Below are 15,745 nucleotides of genomic sequence, written 5' to 3'. Positions count from 1 at the left end.
TGATGGTGATGATGATGGTGTTTAACCAGGGATTGTAGTGATGATGATGATGATGATGATGGTGATGATGATGGTGGTGTTTAACCAGGGATTGTAGTGATGATGATGATGATGATGATGGTGATGATGATGGTGGTGTTTAACCAGGGATTGTAGTGATGATGATGATGATGATGATGGTGATGATGGTGGTGTTTAACCAGGGATTGTAGTGATGATGATGATGATGGTGTTTAACCAGGGATTGTAGTGATGATGATGATGATGATGATGGTGATGATGATGGTGTTTAACCAGGGATTGTAGTGATGATGATGATGATGATGATGGTGATGATAGTGATGATGATGGTGATGATGATGGTGTTTAACCAGGGATTGTAGTGATGATGATGATGATGATGATGGTGATGATAGTGATGATGATGATGATGATGATGGTGTTAAAGGTGCTCTAAGAAAATAATAATTTAAGATGGCTTCAACATTAAATAGCTGAGTACATGTTGCATAGAACACCTTTAACATAATGTCTAATGAGGTCTGAGCACCTTGAAACATAATGTCTAATGAGGTCTGAGCACCTTGAAACATAATGTCTAATGAGGTCTGAGCACCTTGAAACATAATGTCTAATGAGGTCTGAACACCTTGAAACATAATGTCTAATGAGGTCTGAACACCTTGAAACATAATGTCTAATGAGGTCTGAACACCTTGAAACATAATGTCTAATGAGGTCTGAGCACCTTGAAACATAATGTCTAATGAGGTCTGAACACCTTGAAACATAATGTCTAATGAGGTCTGAGCACCTTGAAACATAATGTCTAATGAGGTCTGAACACCTTGAAACATAATGTCTAATGAGGTCTGAACACCTTGAAACATAATGTCTAATGAGGTCTGAGCACCTTGAAACATAATGTCTAATGAGGTCTGAGCACCTTGAAACATAATGTCTAATGAGGTCTGAACACCTTGAAACATAATGTCTAATGAGGGCTGAACACCTTGAAACATAATGTCTAATGAGGTCTGAGCACCTTGAAACATAATGTCTAATGAGGTCTGAGCACCTTGAAACATAATGTCTAATGAGGTCTGAACACCTTGAAACATAATGTCTAATGAGGTCTGAGCACCTTGAAACATAATGTCTAATGAGGTCTGAACACCTTGAAACATAATGTCTAATGAGGTCTGAACACCTTGAAACATAATGTCTAATGAGGTCTGAACACCTTGAAACATAATGTCTAATGAGGTCTGAGCACCTTGAAACATAATGTCTAATGAGGTCTGAACACCTTGAAACATAATGTCTAATGAGGTCTGAACACCTTGAAACATAATGTCTAATGAGGTCTGAACACCTTGAAACATAATGTCTAATGAGGTCTGAACACCTTGAAACATAATGTCTAATGAGGTCTGAACACCTTGAAACATAATGTCTAATGAGGTCTGAGCACCTTGAAACATAATGTCTAATGAGGTCTGAACACCTTGAAACATAATGTCTAATGAGGTCTGAACACCTTGAAACATAATGTCTAATGAGGTCTGAACACCTTGAAACATAATGTCTAATGAGGTCTGAGCACCTTGAAACATAATGTCTAATGAGGTCTGAACACCTTGAAACATAATGTCTAATGAGGTCTGAACACCTTGAAACATAATGTCTAATGAGGTCTGAACACCTTGAAACATAATGTCTAATGAGGTCTGAACACCTTGAAACATAATGTCTAATGAGGTCTGAACACCTTGAAACATAATGTCTAATGAGGTCTGAACACCTTGAAACATAATGTCTAATGAGGTCTGAACACCTTGAAACATAATGTCTAATGAGGTCTGAACACCTTGAAACATAATGTCTAATGAGGTCTGAGCACCTTGAAACATAATGTCTAATGAGGTCTGAACACCTTGAAACATAATGTCTAATGAGGTCTGAGCACCTTGAAACATAATGTCTAATGAGGTCTGAACACCTTGAAACATAATGTCTAATGAGGTCTGAACACCTTGAAACATAATGTCTAATGAGGTCTGAACACCTTGAAACATAATGTCTAATGAGGTCTGAACACCTTGAAACATAATGTCTAATGAGGTCTGAACACCTTGAAACATAATGTCTAATGAGGTCTGAGCACCTTGAAACATAATGTCTAATGAGGTCTGAGCACCTTGAAACATAATGTCTAATGAGGTCTGAACACCTTGAAACATAATGTCTAATGAGGTCTGAACACCTTGAAACATAATGTCTAATGAGGTCTGAGCACCTTGAAACATAATGTCTAATGAGGTCTGAACACCTTGAAACATAATGTCTAATGAGGTCTTCAGGATGTCTATGATCAATAGAAAATTAAATAACCTCTCAACTGAGCACTTGATTTGTCTGACACACACACACACACACACACACACACACACACACACACACACACACACACACACACACACACACACACACACACACACACACACACAGACACACACACACACACAGACAGTGGAGGTTGTGGAGTTTATTGGATAAGTCCAGCACAGTCATCAATATAAATAACATCAGAAACACACACACATGTTTAGTTTAACCCCAACCTCCCTGGAGTTCTCTGGTCTACAGCGTTAATAAACCCCAACCTCCCTGGAGTTCTCTGGTCTACAGCGTTAAACCTCCCTGGAGTTCTCTGGTCTACAGCGTTAAACCTCCCTGGAGTTCTCTGGTCTACAGCGTTAAACCTCCCTGGAGTTCTCTGGTCTACAGCGTTAATAAACCCAACCTCCCTGGAGTTCTCTGGTCTACAGCGTTAAACCTCCCTGGAGTTCTCTGGTCTACAGCGTTAATAAACCCAACCTCCCTGGAGTTCTCTGGTCTACAGCGTTAATAAACCCAACCTCCCTGGAGTTCTCTGGTCTACAGCGTTAATAAACCCAACCTCCCTGGAGTTCTCTGGTCTACAGCGTTAATAAACCCCAACCTCCCTGGAGTTCTCTGGTCTACAGCGTTAATAAACCCCAACCTCCCTGGAGTTCTCTGGTCTACAGCGTTAATAAACCCCAACCTCCCTGGAGTTCTCTGGTCTACAGCGTTAAACCTCCCTGGAGTTCTCTGGTCTACAGCGTTAATAAACCCCAACCTCCCTGGAGTTCTCTGGTCTACAGCGTTAATAAACCCCAACCTCCCTGGAGTTCTCTGGTCTACAGCGTTAATAAACCCCAACCTCCCTGGAGTTCTCTGGTCTACAGCGTTAATAAACCCCAACCTCCCTGGAGTTCTCTGGTCTACAGCGTTAATAAACCCCAACCTCCCTGGAGTTCTCTGGTCTACAGCGTTAATAAACCCCAACCTCCCTGGAGTTCTCTGGTCTACAGCGTTAATAAACCCCAACCTCCCTGGAGTTCTCTGGTCTACAGCGTTAATAAACCCCAACCTCCCTGGAGTTCTCTGGTCTACAGCGTTAATAAACCCCAACCTCCCTGGAGTTCTCTGGTCTACAGCGTTAATGAACCCCAACCTCCCTGGAGTTCTCTGGTCTACAGCGTTAATAAACCCCAACCTCCCTGGAGTTCTCTGGTCTACAGCGTTAATAAACCCCAACCTCCCTGGAGTTCTCTGGTCTACAGCGTTAATGAACCCCAACCTCCCTGGAGTTCTCTGGTCTACAGCGTTAATGAACCCCAACCTCCCTGGAGTTCTCTGGTCTACAGCGTTAATAAACCCCAACCTCCCTGGAGTTCTCTGGTCTACAGCGTTAATAAACCCCAACCTCCCTGGAGTTCTCTGGTCTACAGCGTTAATAAACCCCAACCTCCCTGGAGTTCTCTGGTCTACAGCGTTAATAAACCCCAACCTCCCTGGAGTTCTCTGGTCTACAGCGTTAATAAACCCCAACCTCCCTGGAGTTCTCTGGTCTACAGCGTTAATAAACCCCAACCTCCCTGGAGTTCTCTGGTCTACAGCGTTAATAAACCCCAACCTCCCTGGAGTTCTCTGGTCTACAGCGTTAATAAACCCCAACCTCCCTGGAGTTCTCTGGTCTACAGCGTTAATAAACCCCAACCTCCCTGGAGTTCTCTGGTCTACAGCGTTAATGAACCCCAACCTCCCTGGAGTTCTCTGGTCTACAGCGTTAATAAACCCCAACCTCCCTGGAGTTCTCTGGTCTACAGCGTTAATAAACCCCAACCTCCCTGGAGTTCTCTGGTCTACAGCGTTAATGAACCCCAACCTCCCTGGAGTTCTCTGGTCTACAGCGTTAATGAACCCCAACCTCCCTGGAGTTCTCTGGTCTACAGCGTTAATAAACCCCAACCTCCCTGGAGTTCTCTGGTCTACAGCGTTAATAAACCCCAACCTCCCTGGAGTTCTCTGGTCTACAGCGTTAATAAACCCCAACCTCCCTGGAGTTCTCTGGTCTACAGCGTTAATAAACCCCAACCTCCCTGGAGTTCTCTGGTCTACAGCGTTAATAAACCCCAACCTCCCTGGAGTTCTCTGGTCTACAGCGTTAATAAACCCCAACCTCCCTGGAGTTCTCTGGTCTACAGCGTTAATAAACCCCAACCTCCCTGGAGTTCTCTGGTCTACAGCGTTAATAAACCCCAACCTCCCTGGAGTTCTCTGGTCTACAGCGTTAATAAACCCCAACCTCCCTGGAGTTCTCTGGTCTACAGCGTTAATAAACCCCAACCTCCCTGGAGTTCTCTGGTCTACAGCGTTAATAAACCCCAACCTCCCTGGAGTTCTCTGGTCTACAGCGTTAATAAACCCCAACCTCCCTGGAGTTCTCTGGTCTACAGCGTTAATAAACCCCAACCTCCCTGGAGTTCTCTGGTCTACAGCGTTAATAAACCCCAACCTCCCTGGAGTTCTCTGGTCTACAGCGTTAATAAACCCCAACCTCCCTGGAGTTCTCTGGTCTACAGCGTTAATAAACCCCAACCTCCCTGGAGTTCTCTGGTCTACAGCGTTAATAAACCCCAACCTCCCTGGAGTTCTCTGGTCTACAGCGTTAATAAACCCCAACCTCCCTGGAGTTCTCTGGTCTACAGCGTTAATAAACCCCAACCTCCCTGGAGTTCTCTGGTCTACAGCGTTAATAAACCCCAACCTCCCTGGAGTTCTCTGGTCTACAGCGTTAATGAACCCCAACCTCCCTGGAGTTCTCTGGTCTACAGCGTTAATAAACCCCAACCTCCCTGGAGTTCTCTGGTCTACAGCGTTAATAAACCCAACCTCCCTGGAGTTCTCTGGTCTACAGCGTTAATAAACTCCACCCTCCCTGGAGTTCTCTGGTCTACAGCGTTAATAAACCCCAACCTCCCTGGAGTTCTCTGGTCTACAGCGTTAATAAACCCAACCTCCCTGGAGTTCTCTGGTCTACAGCGTTAATAAACCCCAACCTCCCTGGAGTTCTCTGGTCTACAGCGTTAATAAACCCCAACCTCCCTGGAGTTCTCTGGTCTACAGCGTTAATAAACCCCAACCTCCCTGGAGTTCTCTGGTCTACAGCGTTAATAAACCCCAACCTCCCTGGAGTTCTCTGGTCTACAGCGTTAATAAACCCCAACCTCCCTGGAGTTCTCTGGTCTACAGCGTTAATAAACCCAACCTCCCTGGAGTTCTCTGGTCTACAGCGTTAATAAACCCAACCTCCCTGGAGTTCTCTGGTCTACAGCGTTAATAAACCCAACCTCCCTGGAGTTCTCTGGTCTACAGCGTTAATAAACCCCAACCTCCCTGGAGTTCTCTGGTCTACAGCGTTAATAAACCCAACCTCCCTGGAGTTCTCTGGTCTACAGCGTTAATAAACCCAACCTCCCTGGAGTTCTCTGGTCTACAGCGTTAATAAACCCAACCTCCCTGGAGTTCTCTGGTCTACAGCGTTAATAAACCCCAACCTCCCTGGAGTTCTCTGGTCTACAGCGTTAATAAACTCCACCCTCCCTGGAGTTCTCTGGTCTACAGCGTTAATAAACCCCAACCTCCCTGGAGTTCTCTGGTCTACAGCGTTAATGAACCCCAACCTCCCTGGAGTTCTCTGGTCTACAGCGTTAATAAACCCCAACCTCCCTGGAGTTCTCTGGTCTACAGCGTTAATAAACCCAACCTCCCTGGAGTTCTCTGGTCTACAGCGTTAAACCTCCCTGGAGTTCTCTGGTCTACAGCGTTAATAAACCCCAACCTCCCTGGAGTTCTCTGGTCTACAGCGTTAATAAACCCCAACCTCCCTGGAGTTCTCTGGTCTACAGCGTTAATAAACCCCAACCTCCCTGGAGTTCTCTGGTCTACAGCGTTAATAAACCCCAACCTCCCTGGAGTTCTCTGGTCTACAGCGTTAATAAACCCAACCTCCCTGGAGTTCTCTGGTCTACAGCGTTAATGAACCCCAACCTCCCTGGAGTTCTCTGGTCTACAGCGTTAATGAACCCCAACCTCCCTGGAGTTCTCTGGTCTACAGCGTTAATGAACCCCAACCTCCCTGGAGTTCTCTGGTCTACAGCGTTAATAAACCCCAACCTCCCTGGAGTTCTCTGGTCTACAGCGTTAATAAACCCCAACCTCCCTGGAGTTCTCTGGTCTACAGCGTTAATAAACCCCAACCTCCCTGGAGTTCTCTGGTCTACAGCGTTAATAAACCCCAACCTCCCTGGAGTTCTCTGGTCTACAGCGTTAATAAACCCCAACCTCCCTGGAGTTCTCTGGTCTACAGCGTTAATGAACCCCAACCTCCCTGGAGTTCTCTGGTCTACAGCGTTAATAAACCCAACCTCCCTGGAGTTCTCTGGTCTACAGCGTTAATAAACCCCAACCTCCCTGGAGTTCTCTGGTCTACAGCGTTAATAAACCCCAACCTCCCTGGAGTTCTCTGGTCTACAGCGTTAATAAACCCCAACCTCCCTGGAGTTCTCTGGTCTACAGCGTTAATAAACCCCAACCTCCTTGGAGTTCTCTGGTCTACAGCGTTAATAAACCCAACCTCCCTGGAGTTCTCTGGTCTACAGCGTTAATAAACCCAACCTCCCTGGAGTTCTCTGGTCTACAGCGTTAATAAACCCCAACCTCCCTGGAGTTCTCTGGTCTACAGCGTTAATAAACCCCAACCTCCCTGGAGTTCTCTGGTCTACAGCGTTAATAAACCCCAACCTCCCTGGAGTTCTCTGGTCTACAGCGTTAATAAACCCAACCTCCCTGGAGTTCTCTGGTCTACAGCGTTAATAAACCCCAACCTCCCTGGAGTTCTCTGGTCTACAGCGTTAATAAACCCCAACCTCCCTGGAGTTCTCTGGTCTACAGCGTTAATAAACCCAACCTCCCTGGAGTTCTCTGGTCTACAGCGTTAATAAACCCCAACCTCCCTGGAGTTCTCTGGTCTACAGCGTTAATAAACCCCAACCTCCCTGGAGTTCTCTGGTCTACAGCGTTAATAAACCCCAACCTCCCTGGAGTTCTCTGGTCTACAGCGTTAATAAACCCCAACCTCCCTGGAGTTCTCTGGTCTACAGCGTTAATAAACTCCACCCTCCCTGGAGTTCTCTGGTCTACAGCGTTAATAAACCCCAACCTCCCTGGAGTTCTCTGGTCTACAGCGTTAATAAACCCAACCTCCCTGGAGTTCTCTGGTCTACAGCGTTAATAAACCCCAACCTCCCTGGAGTTCTCTGGTCTACAGCGTTAATAAACCCCAACCTCCCTGGAGTTCTCTGGTCTACAGCGTTAATAAACCCCAACCTCCCTGGAGTTCTCTGGTCTACAGCGTTAATAAACCCCAACCTCCCTGGAGTTCTCTGGTCTACAGCGTTAATAAACCCCAACCTCCCTGGAGTTCTCTGGTCTACAGCGTTAATAAACCCCAACCTCCCTGGAGTTCTCTGGTCTACAGCGTTAATAAACCCCAACCTCCCTGGAGTTCTCTGGTCTACAGCGTTAATAAACCCCAACCTCCCTGGAGTTCTCTGGTCTACAGCGTTAATAAACCCCAACCTCCCTGGAGTTCTCTGGTCTACAGCGTTAATAAACCCCAACCTCCCTGGAGTTCTCTGGTCTACAGCGTTAATGAACCCCAACCTCCCTGGAGTTCTCTGGTCTACAGCGTTAATAAACCCCAACCTCCCTGGAGTTCTCTGGTCTACAGCGTTAATAAACCCCAACCTCCCTGGAGTTCTCTGGTCTACAGCGTTAATGAACCCCAACCTCCCTGGAGTTCTCTGGTCTACAGCGTTAATAAACCCCAACCTCCCTGGAGTTCTCTGGTCTACAGCGTTAATAAACCCCAACCTCCCTGGAGTTCTCTGGTCTACAGCGTTAATAAACCCCAACCTCCCTGGAGTTCTCTGGTCTACAGCGTTAATAAACCCCAACCTCCCTGGAGTTCTCTGGTCTACAGCGTTAATAAACCCCAACCTCCCTGGAGTTCTCTGGTCTACAGCGTTAATGAACCCCAACCTCCCTGGAGTTCTCTGGTCTACAGCGTTAATGAACCCCAACCTCCCTGGAGTTCTCTGGTCTACAGCGTTAATAAACCCCAACCTCCCTGGAGTTCTCTGGTCTACAGCGTTAATAAACCCCAACCTCCCTGGAGTTCTCTGGTCTACAGCGTTAATAAACCCCAACCTCCCTGGAGTTCTCTGGTCTACAGCGTTAATAAACCCAACCTCCCTGGTGTTCTCTGATTAGATATACAGTGGGGCAAAAAAGTATTTAGTCAGCCACCAATTGTGCAAGTTCTCTCACATAAAAAGATGAGTGAGGCCTGTAATTTTCATCATAGGTACACGTCAACTATGACAGACAAAATTATGGAAAAGAATCCAGAAAATCACATTGTAGGATTTTTAATGAATTTATTTGCAAATTATGGTGGAAAATAAGTATTTGGTCACCTACAAAACAAGCAAGATTTCTGGCTCTCACAGACCTGTAACTTCTTCTTTAAGAGGCTCCTCTGTCCTCCACTCGTTACCTGTATTAATGGCACCTGTTTGAACTTGTTATCAGTATAAAAGACACCTGTCCACAACCTCAAACAGTCACACTCCAAACTCCACTATGGCCAAGACCAAAGAGCTGTCAAAGGACACCAGAAACAAAATTGTAGACCTGCACCAGGCTGGGAAGACTGAATCTGCAATAGGTAAGCAGCTTGGTTTGAAGAAATCAACTGTGGGAGCAATTATTAGGAAATGGAAGACATACAAGACCACTGATAATCTCCCTCGATCTGGGGCTCCACGCAAGATCTCACCCCGTGGGGTCAAAATGATCACAAGAACGGTGAGCAAAAATCCCAGAACCACACGGGGGGACCTAGTGAATGACCTGCAGAGAGCTGGGACCAAAGTAACAAAGCCTACCATCAGTAACACACTACGCCGCCAGGGACTCAAATCCTGCAGTGCCAGACGTGTCCCCCTGCTTAAGCCAGTCTGAAGTTTGTCCAGGCCCGTCTGAAGTTTGCTAGAGAGCATTTGGATGATCCAGAAGAGGATTGGGAGAATGTCATATGGTCAGATGAAACCAAAATAGAACTTTTTGGTAAAAACTCAACTCGTCGTGTTTGGAGGACAAAGAATGCTGAGTTGCATCCAAAGAACACCATACCTGCTGTGAAGCATGGGGGTGGAAACATCATGCTTTGGGGCTGTTTTTCTGCAAAGGGACCAGGACGACTGATCCGTGTAAAGGAAAGAATGAATGGGGCCATGTATCGTGAGATTTTGAGTGAAAACCTCCTTCCATCAGCAAGGGCATTGAAGATGAAACGTGGCTGGGTCTTTCAGCATGACAATGATCCCAAACACACCGCCCGGGAACGAAGGAGTGGCTTCGTAAGAAGCATTTCAAGGTCCTGGAGTGGCCTAGCCAGTCTCCAGATCTCAACCCCATAGAAAATCTTTGGAGGGAGTTGAAAGTCCGTGTTGCCCAGCGACAGCCCCAAAACATCACTGCTCTAGAGGAGATCTGCATGGAGGAATGGGCCAAAATACCAGCAACAGTGTGTGAACCTTGTGAAGACTTACAGAAAACGTTTGACCTGTGTCATTGCCAACAAAGGGTATATAACAAAGTATTGAGAAACTTTTGTTATTGACCAAATACTTATTTTCCACCATAATTTGCAAATAAATTCATAAAAAATCCTACAATGTGATTTTCTGGATTTTTTTTCTCATTTTGTCTGTCATAGTTGAAGTGTACCTATGATGAAAATTACAGGCCTCTCTCATCTTTTTAAGTGGGAGAACTTGCACAATTGGTGGCTGACTAAATACTTTTTTGCCCCACTGTACTAACAGACTGCAGTTGCATGGGGACGCTGACTAAACCATCCAATGAGAGCCAAGCAGTGTTGAGGCTCGTCCAATAAGGTTGGAGGTGAGCTGGAGCGGGCGGGGTTACCTGTGGAACTTCCTAGTTGGGTCCCTCGCATGGTCCAATAGCAGCTGGCAGGGCGTGAACTGATTACCATAAACATCTTCATAAAGACTCATCATTGCTACGAGATGCTCCTCACCAATGGAATCAACGAACTGGAAAGTACCTGGCCTCACACAAACACACAGCAACCTGTCTCATTGGATGTCATGTGTTTGTAGTCAGCTGGTGTCCAGTATTTTGTGTGTGTGTGTGTGTGTGTGTGTGTGTGTGTGTGTGTGTGTGTGTGTGTGTGTGTGTGTGTGTGTATCCATAGTGTGTGTATAATGTGTGCGTGTGTCGTACCTCCCAGACAGGGAGGGAAGCCCAGTCCGAACACAGTTTCAATGTTTCCCTCCTCTGGATTACCTATAATTCCCTCCTGCAGACACAGCACTGCCTCGTTGATGAAAAAAACTTTCAAAATCTGACATTCATATGGCATCGGGAAAATATTTTCATCTGAATTGTGCCCATTGGGTAGTTAAAAAAAAATGGTATTTCACCTTTATTTATCCAGGTAGGCTAGTTGAGAACAAGTCCTTTATTTATCCAGGTAGGCTAGTTGAGAACAAGTCCTTTATTTAACCAGGTAGGCTAGTTGAGAACAAGTTCTCATTTACAACTGCGACCTGGCCAAGATAAAGCAAAGCAGTGCGACACAAACAACAACACAGAGTTACACATGGAATAAACAAACATACAGTCAATAACACAATAGAAAAAAATCTATATACAGTGTGTGCAAATGTGATAAGATTAGGGAGGTAATTACGATATAGCAATTAAACACTGGAATGGTAGGATGTACAGAAGATGATGTGCAAGTAGAGATACTGGGGTGCAAAGGAGAAATAAATAAATAAATAACAATATGGGGATGAGGTAGTTGGGTGGGCTGTTTACAGATGGGCTATGTGCAGGTGCAGGGATCTGTGAGCTGCTCTGACAGCTGATGCTTAAAGCTAGTGAGGGAGATATGAGTCTCCAGCTTCAGTGATTTTTGCAGTTCGTTCCAGTCATTGGCAGCAGAGAACCGGAAGGAAAGGTGGCCGAAGGAGGAGTTGGCTTTGGGGGTGACCAGTGAAATATACCTGCTGGAGCGCGTGCTATGGGTGGGTGCTGCTATGGTGACCAGTGAGCTGAGATAAGGCGGGGCTTTACCTAGCAAAGACTTATAGATGACCTGGAGCCAGTGGGTTTGGCGACGAATATTAAGCGAGGGCCAGCCAACGAGAGCATACAGGTCGCAGTGGTGGGTAGTATATGGGGCTTTGGTGACAAAACGGATGGCACTGTGATAGACTGCATCCAATTTGCTGAGTAGAGTGTTGTAGTTGTGAGATTGTATTGGCTTGTTCTAGCATTTATTTGCATATTTCCGTTAGGGAAGTGCTGGTGTGCAATAACAATTTGCCAGTGGTGTAAAGTACTTAATTAAGTAAAAATACTTGAAAGTACTACTTAAGTAGTTTTTTGGGGTATCTGTACTTTACTATTTATATTTTTGACAACTTTTACTCTTACTTCACTACATTTCTAGAGAAAATGATGTACTTTTTACTCCATACATTTCCCCTGACACCCAAAAGTACTTGTTACATTTTGAATGCTGAGCAGGACAGGAAAATGGTCAAATTCACACACTTATCAAGAGAACATCCCTGGTCATCCCCACTGCCTCTGATCTGGAGGACTCACTAAACAGAGAACATCCCTGGTCATCCCTACTGCCTCTGATCTGGAGGACTCACTAAACAGAGAACATCCCTGGTCATCCCTACTGCCTCTGATCTGGAGGACTCACTAAACAGAGAACATCCCTGGTCATCCCTACTGCCTCTGATCTGGCGGACTCACTAAACAGAGAACATCCCTGGTCATCTCTACTGCCTCTGATCTGGAGGACTCACTAAACAGAGAACATCCCTGGTCATCCCTACTGCCTCTGATCTGGAGGACTCACTAAACAGAGAACATCCCTGGTCATCCCTACTGCCTCTGATCTGGAGGACTCACTAAACAGAGAACATCCCTGGTCATCCCTACTGCCTCTGATCTGGAGGACTCACTAAACAGAGAACATCCCTGGTCATCCCTACTGCCTCTGATCTGGAGGACTCACTAAACAGAGAACATCCCTGGTCATATACTGCCTCTGACCTGGAGGACTCACTAAACAGAGAACATCCCTGGTCATCCCTACTGCCTCTGATCTGGATGACTCACTAAACAGAGAACATCCCTGGTCATCCCTACTGCCTCTGATCTGGAGGACTCACTAAACAGAGAACATCCCTGGTCATCCCTACTGCCTCTGATCTGGAGGACTCACTAAACAGAGAACATCCCTGGTCATCCCTACTGCCTCTGATCTGGCGGACTCACTAAACAGAGAACATCCCTGGTCATCCCTACTGCCTCTGATCTGGCGGACTCACTAAACAGAGAACATCCCTGGTCATCCCTACTGCCTCTGATCTGGCGGACTCACTAAACAGAGAACATCCCTGGTCATCCCTACTGCCTCTGATCTGGAGGACTCACTAAACAGAGAACATCCCTGGTCATCCCTACTGCCTCTGATCTGGAGGACTCACTAAACAGAGAACATCCCTGGTCATCCCTACTGCCTCTGACCTGGAGGACTCACTAAACAGAGAACATCCCTGGTCATATACTGCCTCTGACCTGGAGGACTCACTAAACAGAGAACATCCCTGGTCATCCCTACTGCCTCTGATCTGGAGGACTCACTAAACAGAGAACATCCCTGGTCATCCCTACTGCCTCTGATCTGGAGGACTCACTAAACAGAGAACATCCCTGGTCATCCCTACTGCCTCTGATCTGGAGGACTCACTAAACAGAGAACATCCCTGGTCATCCCTACTGCCTCTGATCTGGAGGACTCACTAAACAGAGAACATCCCTGGTCATCCCTACTGCCTCTGATCTGGAGGACTCACTAAACAGAGAACATCCCTGGTCATCCCTACTGCCTCTGATCTGGAGGACTCACTAAACAGAGAACATCCCTGGTCATCCCTACTGTCTCTGATCTGGAGGACTCACTAAACAGAGAACATCCCTGGTCATCCCTACGGCCTCTGATCTGGAGGACTCACTAAACAGAGAACATCCCTGGTCAACCCTACGGCCTCTGATCTGGAGGACTCACTAAACAGAGAACATCCCTGGTCATCTCTACTGCCTCTGATCTGGAGGACTCACTAAACAGAGAACATCCCTGGTCATCCCTACGGCCTCTGATCTGGAGGACTCACTAAACAGAGAACATCCCTGGTCATCCCTACGGCCTCTGATCTGGAGGACTCACTAAACAGAGAACATCCCTGGTCATCCCTACTGCCTCTGATCTGGAGGACTCACTAAACAGAGAACATCCCTGGTCGTCCTTACTGTCTCTGATCTGGAGGACTCACTAAACAGAGAACATCCCTGGTCATCCATACTGCCTCTGACCTGGAGGACTCACTAAACAGAGACCATCCCTGGTCATCCCTACTGCCTCTGATCTGGAGGACTCACTAAACAGAGAACAACCCTGGTCATCCCTACTGCCTCTGATCTGGAGGACTCACTAAACAGAGAACATCCCTGGTCATCCCTACTGCCTCTGATCTGGAGGACTCACTAAACAGAGAACATCCCAGGTCATCCCTACTGCCTCTGATCTGGAGGACTCACTAAACAGAGAACATCCCTGGTCATCCCTACTGCCTCTGATCTGGAGGACTCACTAAACAGAGAACATCCCTGGTCATCCCTACTGCCTCTGATCTGGAGGACTCACTAAACAGAGAACATCCCTGGTCATCCCTACTGCCTCTGATCTGGCGGACTCACTAAACAGAGAACATCCCTGGTCATCCCTACTGCCTCTGATCTGGAGGACTCACTAAACAGAGAACATCCCTGGTCATCCCTACGGCCTCTGATCTGGAGGACTCACTAAACAGAGAACATCCCTGGTCAACCCTACTGCCTCTGATCTGGAGGACTCACTAAACAGAGAACATCCCTGGTCATCCCTACTGCCTCTGATCTGGAGGACTCACTAAACAGAGAACATCCCTGGTCATCCCTACTGCCTCTGATCTGGAGGACTCACTAAACAGAGAACATCCCTGGTCATCCCTACTGCCTCTGATCTGGCGGACTCACTAAACAGAGAACATCCCTGGTCATCCCTACTGCCTCTGATCTGGAGGACTCACTAAACAGAGAACATCCCTGGTCATCCCTACTGCCTCTGATCTGGCGGACTCCCTAAACAGAGAACATCCCTGGTCATCCCTACTGCCTCTGATCTGGAGGACTCACTAAACAGAGAACATCCCTGGTCATCCCTACTGCCTCTGATCTGGAGGACTCACTAAACAGAGAACATCCCTGGTCATCCCTACTGCCTCTGATCTGGAGGACTCACTAAACAGAGAACATCCCTGGTCATCCCTACTGCCTCTGATCTGGAGGACTCACTAAACAGAGAACATCCCTGGTCATCCCTACTGCTTCTGATCTGGCGGACTCACTAAACACGTTTCATTCGTAAATGATATCCAAGTGTTGGAGCGTGCCCCTAGCTATCTGTAAATTAAAAATAATTAAGAAATGGTGCGGTCTGGTTTGCTTTATACAGTTGAAGTCGGAAGTTTACATACATTAAGGTTGGAGTCATTGAAACTCGTTTTTCAACCACTCCACACATTTCTTGTTAACAAACTATAGTTTTGGCAAGTCGGTTAGGACATCTACTTGTGCATGACACAAGTCATTTTTCCAACAATTGTTTACAGACAGATTATTTCACTGTATCACAATTCCAGTGGGTCAGAAGTTACATACACTAAGTTGACTGTGCCTTTAAACAGCTTGGAAATTTCCAGAAAATGTCATGGCTTTAGAAGCTTCTGGTAGGCTAATTGACATCATTTGAGTCAATTGGAGGTGTACCTGAGGATGTATTTCAAGGCCTACCTTCAAACTCAGTGCCTCTTTGCTTGTCATCATGGGAAAATCAAAAGAAATCAGCTAAGACCTCAGAAAAAAATGTGTAGACCTCCACAAGTCTGGTTCATCCTTGCGAGCAATTTCCAAACGCCTGAAGGTACCACATTCATCTGTACAAACAATAGTACGCAAGTGTAAACACCATGGGACCACGCAGCCGTCATACCGCTCAGGAAGGAGACACGTTTTGTCTCCTAGAGATGAACGTACTTTGGTGTGAAAAGTGCAAATCAATCCCAGAACAACAGCAAAGGACCTTGTGAAGGTG

Source organism: Salmo salar, chromosome ssa06 (assembly GCF_905237065.1).
Source record: "Salmo salar chromosome ssa06, Ssal_v3.1, whole genome shotgun sequence".
Classification (NCBI taxonomy): domain Eukaryota; kingdom Metazoa; phylum Chordata; class Actinopteri; order Salmoniformes; family Salmonidae; genus Salmo; species Salmo salar.
The sequence above is the reverse complement of the archived record's forward strand: the minus strand, read 5'-3'. Positions refer to the sequence as shown.